Genomic DNA, 12,305 nt, shown 5'->3' on the forward strand with positions numbered 1-12,305 from the left:
TATACTGGTCTTGGGAGCTGGGGTGGGCGTGGCCTACTTTGCAAGGTTCCATCTCAAAAAATTGTACATCACATCAGGGAGTAATGCCCTGGATTGAATACAGCCCCCCCCCACCCCCAATTTGTGTCCAAACCGGTAATCCCTCTGTCTCTATCTCTTTAGTCAGGATTACAAGTATGGGCCACCATGCCCAGCTTTTTCCCCCCTATGTTTGTATTTTTTTTATTAGATATTTCCTTTATATACATTTCAAATGCTATCCCGAAAGTTCCCTATAACCTCCCCCCGCCCTGCTCCCCTACCCACCCACTCCCGCTTCTTGGCCCTGGCATTCCCCTGTACTGGGGCATATAAAGTTTGCAATACCAAGGGGCCTCTCTTTCCAGTAATGGCCGACTAGGCCATCTTCTGCTACATATGCAGCTAGAGACAGGAGCTCTGGGGGGTACTAGTTAGTTCATATTGTTGTTCCACACATATGGGGTTGAAGACCCCTTCAGATCCTTGGGTGCTTTCTCTAGCTTCTCCATTGGGGGCCCGGTGTTTGATCCTATAGATGACTATGAGCATCCACTTCTGTATTTGCCAGGCACTGGCATAGCCGCATACGAGACAGCTATAACAGGGTCCCTTCAGCAAAATCTTGCTGGCATATGCAATAGTGCCTGGGTTTGGTGGCTGATTATGGGAGGGATCCCCAGGTGGGGTAGTTTCTGGATAGTCCATCCTTTCGTCTTAGCTCCAAACTTTGTCTCTGTAACTCCTTTCATGGGTATTTTGTTCCCTATTCTAAGGAGGAATGAAATATCAACCCATTGGTCTTCCCTCTTCTTGATTTTCTTATGTTTTGCAAATTGTATCTTGGGTGTTCTATATTTCTGGGCTAATATCCACTTATTAGTGAGTGCATATCTAATGACTTCTTTTGTGATTGGGTTACCTCACTAAGGATGATATCCTCCAGATACATCCATTTGTCCAAAAATTTCATAAATCCATTGTTTTTAATAGCTGAGTAGTACTCCATTGTGTAAATGTACCACATTTTCTGTATCCATTCTTCTGTTGAGGGACATCTAGCTTCTTTCCAGCTTCTGGCTATTACAAATAAGGCTGCTATGAACATAGTGGAGCATGTGTTCTTATTACCAGTTGGAACTTCTTCTGGGTATATGCCCAGGAGAGGTATTGCTGGATCTTCCAGTAGTATTATGTCCAATTTTCTGAGGAACCTCCAGACTGACTTCCAGAGTGGTTGTACAAGCCTGCAATCCCACCAGCAGTGGAGGAGTGTTCCTCTTTCTCCACATCCTCGTCACATGCCCAGCTTTTAAAATGTGGGTTCAGGGGATTAAACTCAGATCTGTGGGCTTGCAACCCTCTTTCCAGCCCCTGGAAATAATCTACGTAGACGAAATTCACTAAGGCGAGGCTTAGCTGGAGTAAGGTGGGTCTTACTTAAATACAGTGCCGGAGTCCTTACAAGAGGTGGTGGCAACCCAGAGGAACACAGGGAGGTTAGAGGAAGATGTGGGTGGGAAGGTGGGGGGTGCCCTGAGTTGGTCATGTGTACACCAGGGACTGATGACAGCCAAGAACTCAGAGAGGTTTCAGAGGGGGCCTGGCCCTGTGGACACCTTCATCTCAGGCTTCTAGAATCTAGCAAGGTGTCCCTGTTGTTTTGAGTCACCCAGCAGGTGGCCCTTTGCTGTGGGAGTCCCGGGGAGCAAACACAGTGGCCTTGGAGGATTCTGAGACACCATGCTTTGTGTAGCTGTTCATCCTACAGGGACACAGTGTTAGAACAGTTGCTCCACAGCAGGGGGACACCATAGAGGCTAAGCTCTGCTGGAGAAGCAGTCATCAGCCACCCCCACTGCCACCCCCATCCCACCCCCATTCCCTGCTTTCCTGTGGACCTGGGGCCTGACCTCTATACCCTGACAGTGTGAACAGCCTTGCTGGGTTGACTCATAGCCACAGAGGAGCTGGGCAGTCCAATTAGTCTGTTTTTTCCTACAGCCACAGGCCTTGTCACTCCATGGCAGTATCCCCCTATACTGATAGAAGTCATTCCCAAGGGTTATATATTCATTTTCCTGCATCCATAATCCTATTTAATTTCTGTACCGATGACTCAGAATTGTCTTGGAAACATTCATTAGTGGGTGACTACACAAAAAGGGTGGTGGCCTAGGTCATCGAGGAGCAGGAGAGGATGTCAGGTCCTTGTTAGCGCCATCCCCAGCTGGTCTGCAAGCAGAGGTGGCGTCTGCGGGTTGATTTCCCACGCGCCTCATTAGCATCTGGGCATCTGTTTTCCTCTCTCCGTGTTATCAAGAGGCTCATGTCCCGGAGACCCTTTCCTCGTCACGGCTTCCCTAACCTAATGAAGTATGAGGAAGGAGATGACTGAATTCCTGGTAACTCGACAGCAGCTGAGAGTAAATAGAATTGAGAGCCAAAGAGCTCTTGTATGGGTCAAGTCTTGAGTACCGTAGGGCACCAGCTTCTCTGATGTCTCCCCTGGAGGCCACAGACCTCTTACCCACTGCCTCTCTGTTCCCAGGCTGAGTTCAAAGGGTGAACCCACCCTTAGGTTCACCTAGATGAGCTGAATAAATAACTTACGTTCTGGGGCAGAGGATGGACCAGCTTGGGCCCCCAGAATGAAGGCAGAATTTATGTGCTGGGGAGATGGCCCAGTCAGTACAGTGCCTGCCTGCCTGCCTGCCTGCCACACAAGCTTGGGGACCTGAGTGTGGATTCTCCAGGACCCGAGTCAAGGAAACCCCTAGTTAGCAGTGCATACCTGTAACTCCAAGGATGAAGAGGTAGAGACAGGAGGATGCCTCGGGGGAGGTCTGTGGCCAGCCAACTGGGAAGAATTGTGAAATTCTAGGTCACAGTAAGGAACCCTTGTCTTACAAAGCAAGGTAGATGGCTCTGGAGGAATGACATGCAAGGTTGACCTCTGGCCTTCACACGGGGACACATACACATATGCAAACACAACTGTTCGTGTGTGTGTGTGTGTGTGTGTGTGTGTGTGTGTGTGTGTATGTGTTAGTTATGGTTTGACTCTGAAATGTCTCCCGCAGACTCATGTTTTAAACACCTGTTTCCTACAGTTAGGCTTTAGGAGGCCTGCCTTCATTTTCTGAGGCTGGAGTTTACAGGAGGGACACACACACCCACTCAGCACTTACATGACAGGAGGGACACACACACCCACTCAGCACTTTCATGACAGGAGGGACACACACACCCACTCAGCACTTACTTAGATTCTGGATCTGAACTCTGGGCCTCAAGTGTGCACGGCAAGGGCTTTAACCTTGAGCCATCTCTACTTTTAGCCTGAGCCTACACGGGAGCTGGAGGGATGCCGTTAGCAGCATTAGACACAACGTGCTAGTGTCTTAGAAAATGGGTGCTTCAGACCGCGGGATCCACTTCACATTCCATCTGGCACCATTAGTGGGGGAAAAAAAAATCACAAGGATTCTACTGATAAAAAGGCTCTTTCACTCCCCTCTGCTCTCCTCCACTAAGCCTAACCCTGTCTCTGTGACCATGAGCTGAACTGAAACTCGGCTCTTGGCAGATGTAATACAGGCAAGGACCTTGGGATGAGATCGCCCACCTTAGGGTGGACTTTAAATCCAGTAACTCTCTCAAAGGAAAGCTAGGGAAACAGACACTGATATACAGAGAAGTCAGGCTCAGAGCCGGGAGGGATGTGTGTCTGCAAGCCCAAAACTCTAAGGACCGCCAGGAGTCCCCTGAGTTGGGGGAACAGGTGTGCTCAGTTCCCCCTTAGAACCTCCAGAAGAGATCAGCCCTACTGATACCTTGAATTTGGTGTTTCACCCCCATCTGCCGTGTTTATAGTACTTGTTACGGCAGCTACAGGATCCTCTCTGCCTAACTCTGCCACACCCATTTTTGGGGCAGTTTGAAGCGACCTCTCTGTAAAGGGAAGCAGAAAAAGGTGGCAAAAGAACCACCCTCCACTCCACCAAGTATCGTTGTGTGCGTGTGTGTGTGTTCATGCATGTGTGCATGTGTGTGTTCATGCATGTGTGCGTGTGTGTGTTCATGCATGTGTGCGTGTGTAGATACACATACTACACACATGGGTGGAGGCCACCCAGACACTGGGCACATTGTGTTCTTTTAAAGTGGAGCCTGGAGCTGTCCAGTTATGCTGGGTTGGCTGGCGGGCTGGTGAGCTCCAGGGACCAGCCTGCCTCCACTTCCGCAGGGCTGGGATGGTTAAGTGCATTCAATCATGCCCAGGTTTTTGACCCGGGTTTTGGAGAATCAGACTCCAATTCTCAGGCTTACACAGCAAGCTCTTTACCATCTGAGACCAGTGTGTACCACCTACTGCGTTAGGTCTCAAGACATCATGCCTTTTCCCAAAGTCTGGCATTTAGACAAGAGTCGACACTCTCTCAGAGACTTAAAGAAGATGGTTGTCATTTGTTAACAGCAAGCACTGTCCTAATCTTTGGCAAAAGATATAAATATAAATACAAAAAAGATATCATTGTTCCTCCATTAACCTATGTCTGAGGTGTCTATTTAACAAATCAAGGCAGACACTGGCTGCCAGATTCTCGGCATTGGCCAATACCTGTTGGAGCCCTGGTTCCTCTCAGCACTTCTCACCCTGCCCCCTACCCTGAATCTCTCCAACCCCTGAGCTAATCTGATTCCTGCATAAGCCAGCCACTTTGGTTTGGTGTCCGGTGTCCTCTTGGTCTGGGTTCCCAGGGACTCTCTTTGCTTCCTCTCTCTTTTCCTTTCTCGTTCTCCCTCACCCCTTCCTCTCACGGCCATGTTCAGGCTGGAAAGATGCCTTTGGCTGGTTTCTCTCTCATATGTAGGATAAACCTTCTGTAAGAGCCCATACCTACTGTCTGAGCCAAAGTTTACCTATAAGCCCCACATGCCCACCGACCGTGTAAGTTCCTGGAATGCTGGGAGTTGTAGTTCTTGGAAAATAACAAAGCCACATGGGAAAATACAGTGGCTTTATGCTTTTGCCCCTATAACACATATCTTGTCATCACTCAGCTGGGGATTCCAGGGAGTGGTCGTGACCAAAGTCCATCCTGACCCGTATTGTATTTTAAAGCTTGCTGCAGTTCTGGCTCAGAATCGTGGCACTGGCTTCCCTCTTGGGTACCACAGAAGGAGCGGCCATGCCGCCGTTAGTAACTGTAGGCATCCTCCCCGATCCAGTGTCTCAACTGTCAGTGAAGCTTCTACAGAAAGAAGTTGCACACGTCCCCAGCCCTCTATGGACTAGTGAGGGTCACGGTCACAAGCTCTAGCTGGGTGTCTATGTGGCACCATGGTCCACATGACAAGAAAGGAAAAGCTTTACATGAATTCTGACCTATCTTGTGCACCCCCAACACATGCCCTGCCTCATAAAACTGTCTCAAAATGAACCTGTGTCTTTTCTGCCTTTCTGAGAGTCATCGCTCTCCTACACTGGCCCTGCAGGGACAAAATCATTGTTTTGTCTAATATTACACAATCCGACTGATTCAAACCTGGCGTTTAATCTTCCACGCTAATGTGCCTCTTGATCCTCCCCACTAACATGTGAGGCAGGACTGTCTTCTGTCCGCAGGTGCCTCTCAACTTGCCTTGTTCACCTACTGACAGCAGGTCACCTCACAGTGGGATGAGTGTAACCCGCCCCGCAGCATGCTGAGCTCCAGTGTGTCACTCTATAGCACCAGGGTAACTAGACCCTTTCACAAGAACCTGCCACCTGCTGCCTCTCTGCCTGTGGATACTGCAGCCAGCTTTTGTTTTGTTAAACCCGGCATTCATTTCTTCTTCCCAGAGAAAACCCTGTGCTTCCAAGGAGGTCCCTCAGACTCGGGAGGGCCCTGTGTCCTTCTGTTCCGCTGTGTTGGGAACTAAAATCGGGTGAGACGTGGTCCTTGTCATGAAGGTTCTCCTGATGGGATGTGGCTCTCGAGTTGGATGGAAAGGGATGTGTAGGAGCTGACTAGGGGAGGAGAAGGGCTCTTCAAAGAGCTGCCACTCAGAGATGAGCATCATCAGAAGGTATGGCTTCTCGATTGAAGGGGAGAAGCTCAGTTGGACCACACACAGCCTGGGGCTGGAACAGAGTGTCAGGAGGACGGTGCAGCGGGCTGAATGGGTGGTCTCCTCTCCACATTCACACCCTGGAATTCTAAGCCCCACCGTGAAGCTATCAAGAGGTGGGTCTAAGGGGTGATTTGATTGGAGCATGGGGCTCTCAGGAATGAGTTTAGCACCTTCCTAAAAGTGGCCTAAGGGAACCCAACAGTCCCTCCCGTCCTGTGAAGACACAGCAAAAATGTCAGGCATGAACCAGACATTGAATCTGCTGCCTCCCGTGTCTTGGTCACCTGGGCCTCCGGAGCCGCGAGGAGTCGTGTCTGTTTTTCCTGAGGCGTGGAATGTAATGGTGTTTGCTATAATATGCTAAGTGGATGAAGACAGCCAAGGAGGGAGCACAGTCAGGGCTGTGTGGGAAGGCCTTCTACTAAGCCAGCCCAGGCTGCCTCTCCCCATGTCACTGGCCAGGTCCTTCCTGCGGTGTGCCAAGTTCAAGAGCTGACTACTTCCCCCAGGGAAGCATTCGGGGGCTCTTAGCAACGCGTCCCAACCACAGACCTCTTCTCCACTCCTTTACTTCCTTTATTAAGTACTTCCTGCTTCCCCTGAGACCAGCGTTGGTTTCCTAAGCTGGAAGAGGGGAGGAGTGATTTATTACCCTTCTCTCCTGCTCCTCCTGCCAATCAACAGCCAAGTTCTGCCTACTCTCTGTTGCCTCTGCCCTATCAGATAACTCATGTTATGGATCCAATGCCAAATGCCTCTCTCAGGCTCCTGTGCTCTCACATATGAACACGCCCACCCCCACCCCACCCCCCATCCCCAGCTCAGGGAGCTGATTTGGGAGGCTTTGAAATCTTTAGGAGGTAGAATTTCACTGGAGGAAGTGGGTCACTGGTGGAGGGTGGGGACGGGACTTTGGGGTTTATAGTCCAGCCTCACTTCCTGTCTTGTCTGTCTTGTCTCTGCTTCCTGATCTGTCCAGATGTGAGCAAGCAGCCCCGTGCTCACCCTCGCCCCCTTCCCTGCCCTGCCCTTTAAAGCTGAGAGCTGGTTAAACTTTCAAGTCGCTGCTTGTCAGGTACTTGGCTGTGTGCATCCTAGTAACATCGGCATATGGGAGACTGGGTCCCGCTTCAGCCGTTCTGCCTCCCTTTCCCGGGAATGGAGTTTTAGCGGGACAAGGACTGTTAAAGAAAAGCTCCCACCCTGCCTCCCTTGCAGCTAGAATGAAGCCCTTAGACTCACGGGCCACAAACACTCTTCTGTCTTACAAAAGCCACTATGTGTCACAGGACCATTTAACATGCACCCCAAGAAACACAAGTTCCTGAGTTAGAGAAATGGCTCAGACAACAAAGCACATGGATCCAATCCCTCGGAACCCACGCTTTAAAAGTCTAGATGCAGTAGAACATATCTATAACCCCAGTATTTGGGAGGAGATGCCCAGAAGATCCCTAGAGCTAGCCAATCAGCAAGCTCCAGGCTCCCGAGAGTCTGCTCCAAACAAGATGGACCACCAGCAGCCGAAGAGTGACAGCCAAGGTCCCCACGGCCAACATGTACCTCCACCCTCACACACACACTTATGCATATATACCACCCCTATAAGCACATGGACATGAGCAGGGACCATGGGGTATAATCTTGTAGATGGAAAAATAGGAGGCAGGGGCTGGGAGCCAGAATCTGATGGAAGCGTCACCCTACCCTATGCATAAGCATATGGAGAGCCTCAACAAAGACTGGGAATGCATCAGAAGAGCCCATGGAACGTTCTATTCTTAGCTAACACTGTAACTGCAGATGCCTTCGATCCTGGCACTTCCATGCAATCGCCCCACAGCCCATGCCAATGGAATTTTACATTTATCTTCTTATCTTACTGTAAATATAATCCGATTTCCAAGGCAAATGTGCTATATGCCCTCCTACACATGTCTTATTTTAGACCTCACATCCTGTCTTTCCATCAAGATAGAGAAGCTGCTCTAGATACCAGGATGAGGCCCCTCAACATGCCCCCCAACGTTCAACTGCTTCCAAGCGGTAGAAAATTCAGGATGGGATCTGAGGTGCTTTGCATGACTAGAAGGCACCCAGGACATTCCTCGATGGCCAGGAGTTTACACAGTGATTTCTACATCTGTCACGGACCCCTTCTTCCCACAAAGGGAGGAGATGAGATACGTATCCAGATGGGAGGTGAAGATGCTAGGGAAAGTGACCTGCGGGTGTATGACAGGGGTCCCCGGGGTAGCTTCTAAGCAGAGAGGTTCAGCGAGTCTGCCTGCATCAACTTACTGGGACAAACATACCTCAAGAGGTTCTGAAGGGTTTTGCTATTATCATTTATGATTTGCCCTCCCTCCCTCTTTCCCTCCCTTCCCTCCTCCCTCCCTCCTCCCTTCTCTCCATTTTGGTGTACCTAAATGTTGTAAATATATGTACTTGTTTGAGTTTGTATGTGTGTGTGTGTATATATGTATATATACACACACACATACATACACACATACACACACACATACACATATATGTGTGAGTATGTGCACACGCACATGGAGGTCAGAGGTTGCTACCAACTATCTTCTCAACTTACTCTCCCTCTTGCGTTTTGAAGAAGGGTCTGGAATTAAACTTAGAACACACTAATTCACCGGCCGGCCAGGGAGCTTCTGGCATCCTCCTGTCTCTGCCTCCCTGGCCCTTGGCTTACAGTGGCACACTGGCATGCATGCCTGGCTTTTACATGGACACTGAGGATCCACACTCAGGTCCACGCGATTGTATAGCAAGTCCTTTACCTACTCAGCCATCGCCCCAACGGGGTCTCACATGGGCCTAGGCTGGTCTAGAACTCACTTTGTATCTGAGGCTGACCTCAAACTTGGGGCAATCCTCCTGGCCGCTAATGAGATGATAGGTGTCGGCTGCCATCCCTGGCCCCTCGTCACTCTTGCTGGCATACCTTGAAGGTTTTAAGGGAATTCTCTTTCTGTAAGCTGAAATCCTGGGATTCTACAGCCTGTATTCCTTTCCACAGACTATCCTAGTAATTTAGACAATTATATGTTCAAATACAAAATGTTCAGTATCCTGGGGGAGGGGGGGCAGCGGTAGGTATAAGTGCTTTCTGAGGTAGCAAAAAATCAAGTATATATAAAATCCAATCGTGTCCTGACAAGTTATTCTTTGCAGCTGCATGTCTGCTCCATCCCAAAGAGCAGCGCTAACTCCCAAGTCGCCATGCTGCCTGTTCTCATTAGCTTTAGCTGCCAATTTAACACAGTCTAGAAACCACCTGAACAGGAAGCCAACTGAGAGGCATTCCCTAGATCAGACTGGATGGCGGCATGTCTCAGAGAAACTGTCATGAATGTTCATTGGTGGAGGAGGGCCCAGCCCACTATGGGCGGCACCATTCCCTGCATAGGTGGTCCTGGACTATGTAAGAAAGCTAGCAAAGCATAGGTCTGCGAGCTGGCCAGAAAGCAGAGTTCCGCCATGGTTTCTGCTGTGTGTGAGTTCCCTGACTAAAGGTACTGCTGTGTAGACTAGCAAGCAGGCTTGAGTTCAGGCTCCCACTTTGAGTTCTTGCCCTGACTCCCTGGATGATAGACTGCTATCTGGAAGTAGAAGGTAAAATAAACTCTTTACTCTCCTAAGTTGCATTGGTGATGTGTGTTGAAACACCCGGTGTCAACACTGGGTACCTTCCCAGTTGCTTGCCACCATTTTTGTTTGCTTGTGACTGTCTCTCATTTAACCTGAAGTCCACTGATTTGGCTGGCCTGGCTGGCCAGTGAGATCTGTGTGCCGCTGTTTCCCCAGCAGAGATTTCAGCGACTAAACTCGGGTGCCGAGGATCTGAATATGGCTCCCCTGCTTGTGTGGCAAGCACTTGGTGATGTAGCGTCTCCTCAGCCTGCCTCCCCTTTTCCTCCTCCTTTCCTCCTTCTTGCTTTTTTTGACATGTTTTTGAAACAGTGTCTCACTCTGTAGCTCAGGTTGGAACTCATAGCAATCCTCCTGCTTCAGCTTCCCAAGTGCTCGGGTTATTGGTGTGAGCAAATGCTACCTTTTCTTCAACCGTGTTCAGTATGACAAACACATATATCCTTGAGCAGGAGGAGGACCCTTCGCCACAATGGCCAAGCCTTAGCACCACCAGAACAAACAAGCAAGCAAATAAACAAACAGAAAAACCCAGTGCTTGCCTCAGTGCATCATAGGTAGCAAGGGAGTAGATCTCACCCTGAGTAGACACAAGCCTTCATTCCAAATGCTGGAAGAGGATGTTGTCTATTGGGGCTGGACCACAGGAGGATACCCAGCATGACTGGAGTGGAAGACAGGCAAACAGTACCCAGTGTGCCCCTGAAACCTGGCCACTGGCAGCAGGTGTGGCACCAGCTACTTCCTTCCCCCGCCCCCATGCTTGCTGTTATTATTACTCTCCTGCGACTGAGCCCCTGAGTCTCAGATGTCAGCTTCTCACTTTTCTGCCCCTCATCGGAGGAAAGGGGGGGGGGTAGGGGTGGGGATGAGGGGCAGAATGCTGCTTTACTCTGTCCCCAGGCTGCACAATTCACTCTGCATTTGTCCCAGCCCTGCATTCGCAGCCCTGGGCACCACTAGGAGGAGCCATGGAGGACTGACTTCCTCCAGCTCAACTTTCAGCAGAACTTGGGACGGGAGGCAGATGAGGGCAGCCTGGTCTTGTGATCAGAGATGAGAGGAAATGAATTGTCACCAAGGTGAGGACCCCCAAGGAGCAGGCCTATTTCAGGGAAGATAATAGACAGAACCAGACTTCCACCCTTCAGTTCACTTCAGCAAGCTCCGATCAGTCCCCCACCGTGCAGGCAGGACTGGATAGCCCAGACATCAAACCTCCATCTGATGAAAGGCAGAGCTTTCTGTGAGGCTTCTAAATAAGAACCGCTTGTCCCTCAGGGAGCTTTGGAACCCCATTCCCCAGGGAGCTCTCTGAAGGTCTGCATGTCCAGCCTGAACAGCAGGCAAGACAGGAGCAAGGCCTGCTTCCCACTGGGCTGAAAGGGGTAATTTGTATATCCCAGACTTTCACCTTCTCCATCTGCTGTGGCAAACCTGGAGATGTTTGAGTAGACCATGTAACTTTACTCTGTCTTCACTTTTTTTATCTTATTAAATTATGTGCTTACTTAATTATTAGTTGTTGTTGGGTTTTGGGAGACAACCTTGCTATATAGCTCTGGTGGACCTAGTACTGACTTTGAACTAGCAGCAGTCCTCCTGCCTCAGCCTTCTTAGTGCTGAGGTTACAGGCATATATGAATGAATGAATGAATGAATGAATGAATGAATGAATGAATGAAGAAAAATACACTAACAGTATTGCTTTGCCGCAACAGTCAAACTGATAACTGCCCTAACTCCAGAGTTACTAATGAGCAGGTAGTGTATACAGTGTGGATACACTGGGCAAAGAGATGATTCATGTCTCATGCCAGAGAGAACAGGACAGTGTGTGCTACTCAGAAGAGCACGGAGTTCGAAATCTCGTGTGTGTGTGTGTGTATGTGTGTGTGTGTGTGTGTGTGTGTGTGTGTGTGTGTGTGTATGCACATGTGCATGTGGGCACACTGTGAATATGTATGTGGACACTAGAAGTTGGCATCAGGTGTCTTCAAACAGCCCCCACCCTTTTAAAGCCCAAGGATAATTTTAGCCGCGGTTAAGAGAAAACATGTATCAGCTTAGGTGAAAATCTTAGCTGCTGCCAGGAGGAGCTAGAGGAAGCCGTGGGGTTTCAAGGAGACACAGAACAGAAACAGATGGGTTGTTAAAAAGCAGAAGCACCCGTGGGAACGGAAGTGGGCTGGCAGGCCGAGGAGAGCCTGCCGGCAACAAGACCCTCTCTACCTTGTTTTGAGGCAGGGTCTATCACTGAACCTGGGGTTCACTGATCCAGCTGGGCTGGAGGGCCAGTGACTCCTGTCTCAGCCTCACCAGGGCTGGAGTCCCCACAGCACGCTGCTCCTGTGGCTGCCTTCATGGAGGATCTGTAAGGCTGAGCTCAGGTCCTCACGCGTGCCCAGCAGGCACTTCGCTGACCGAGCCATCTCCCCAACACGAAACCCATTTTTCATCTGTCTAATTTTCCATCCTATATGGTGACT

At 49.8% G+C, this 12,305-nt stretch overlaps 1 protein-coding gene across 31 annotated transcripts in view; it reads right to left on the reverse strand.

Annotated features, from left to right (window-relative positions):
- Slc39a11 (solute carrier family 39 (metal ion transporter), member 11) overlaps window positions 1-12,305 on the reverse strand; it is a 405,350-nt gene that overhangs the window by 83,122 nt on the left and 309,923 nt on the right. The window lies entirely within an intron of this gene.

Source organism: Mus musculus, chromosome 11, assembly GCF_000001635.26.
Source record: "Mus musculus strain C57BL/6J chromosome 11, GRCm38.p6 C57BL/6J".
Taxonomy (NCBI): domain Eukaryota; kingdom Metazoa; phylum Chordata; class Mammalia; order Rodentia; family Muridae; genus Mus; species Mus musculus.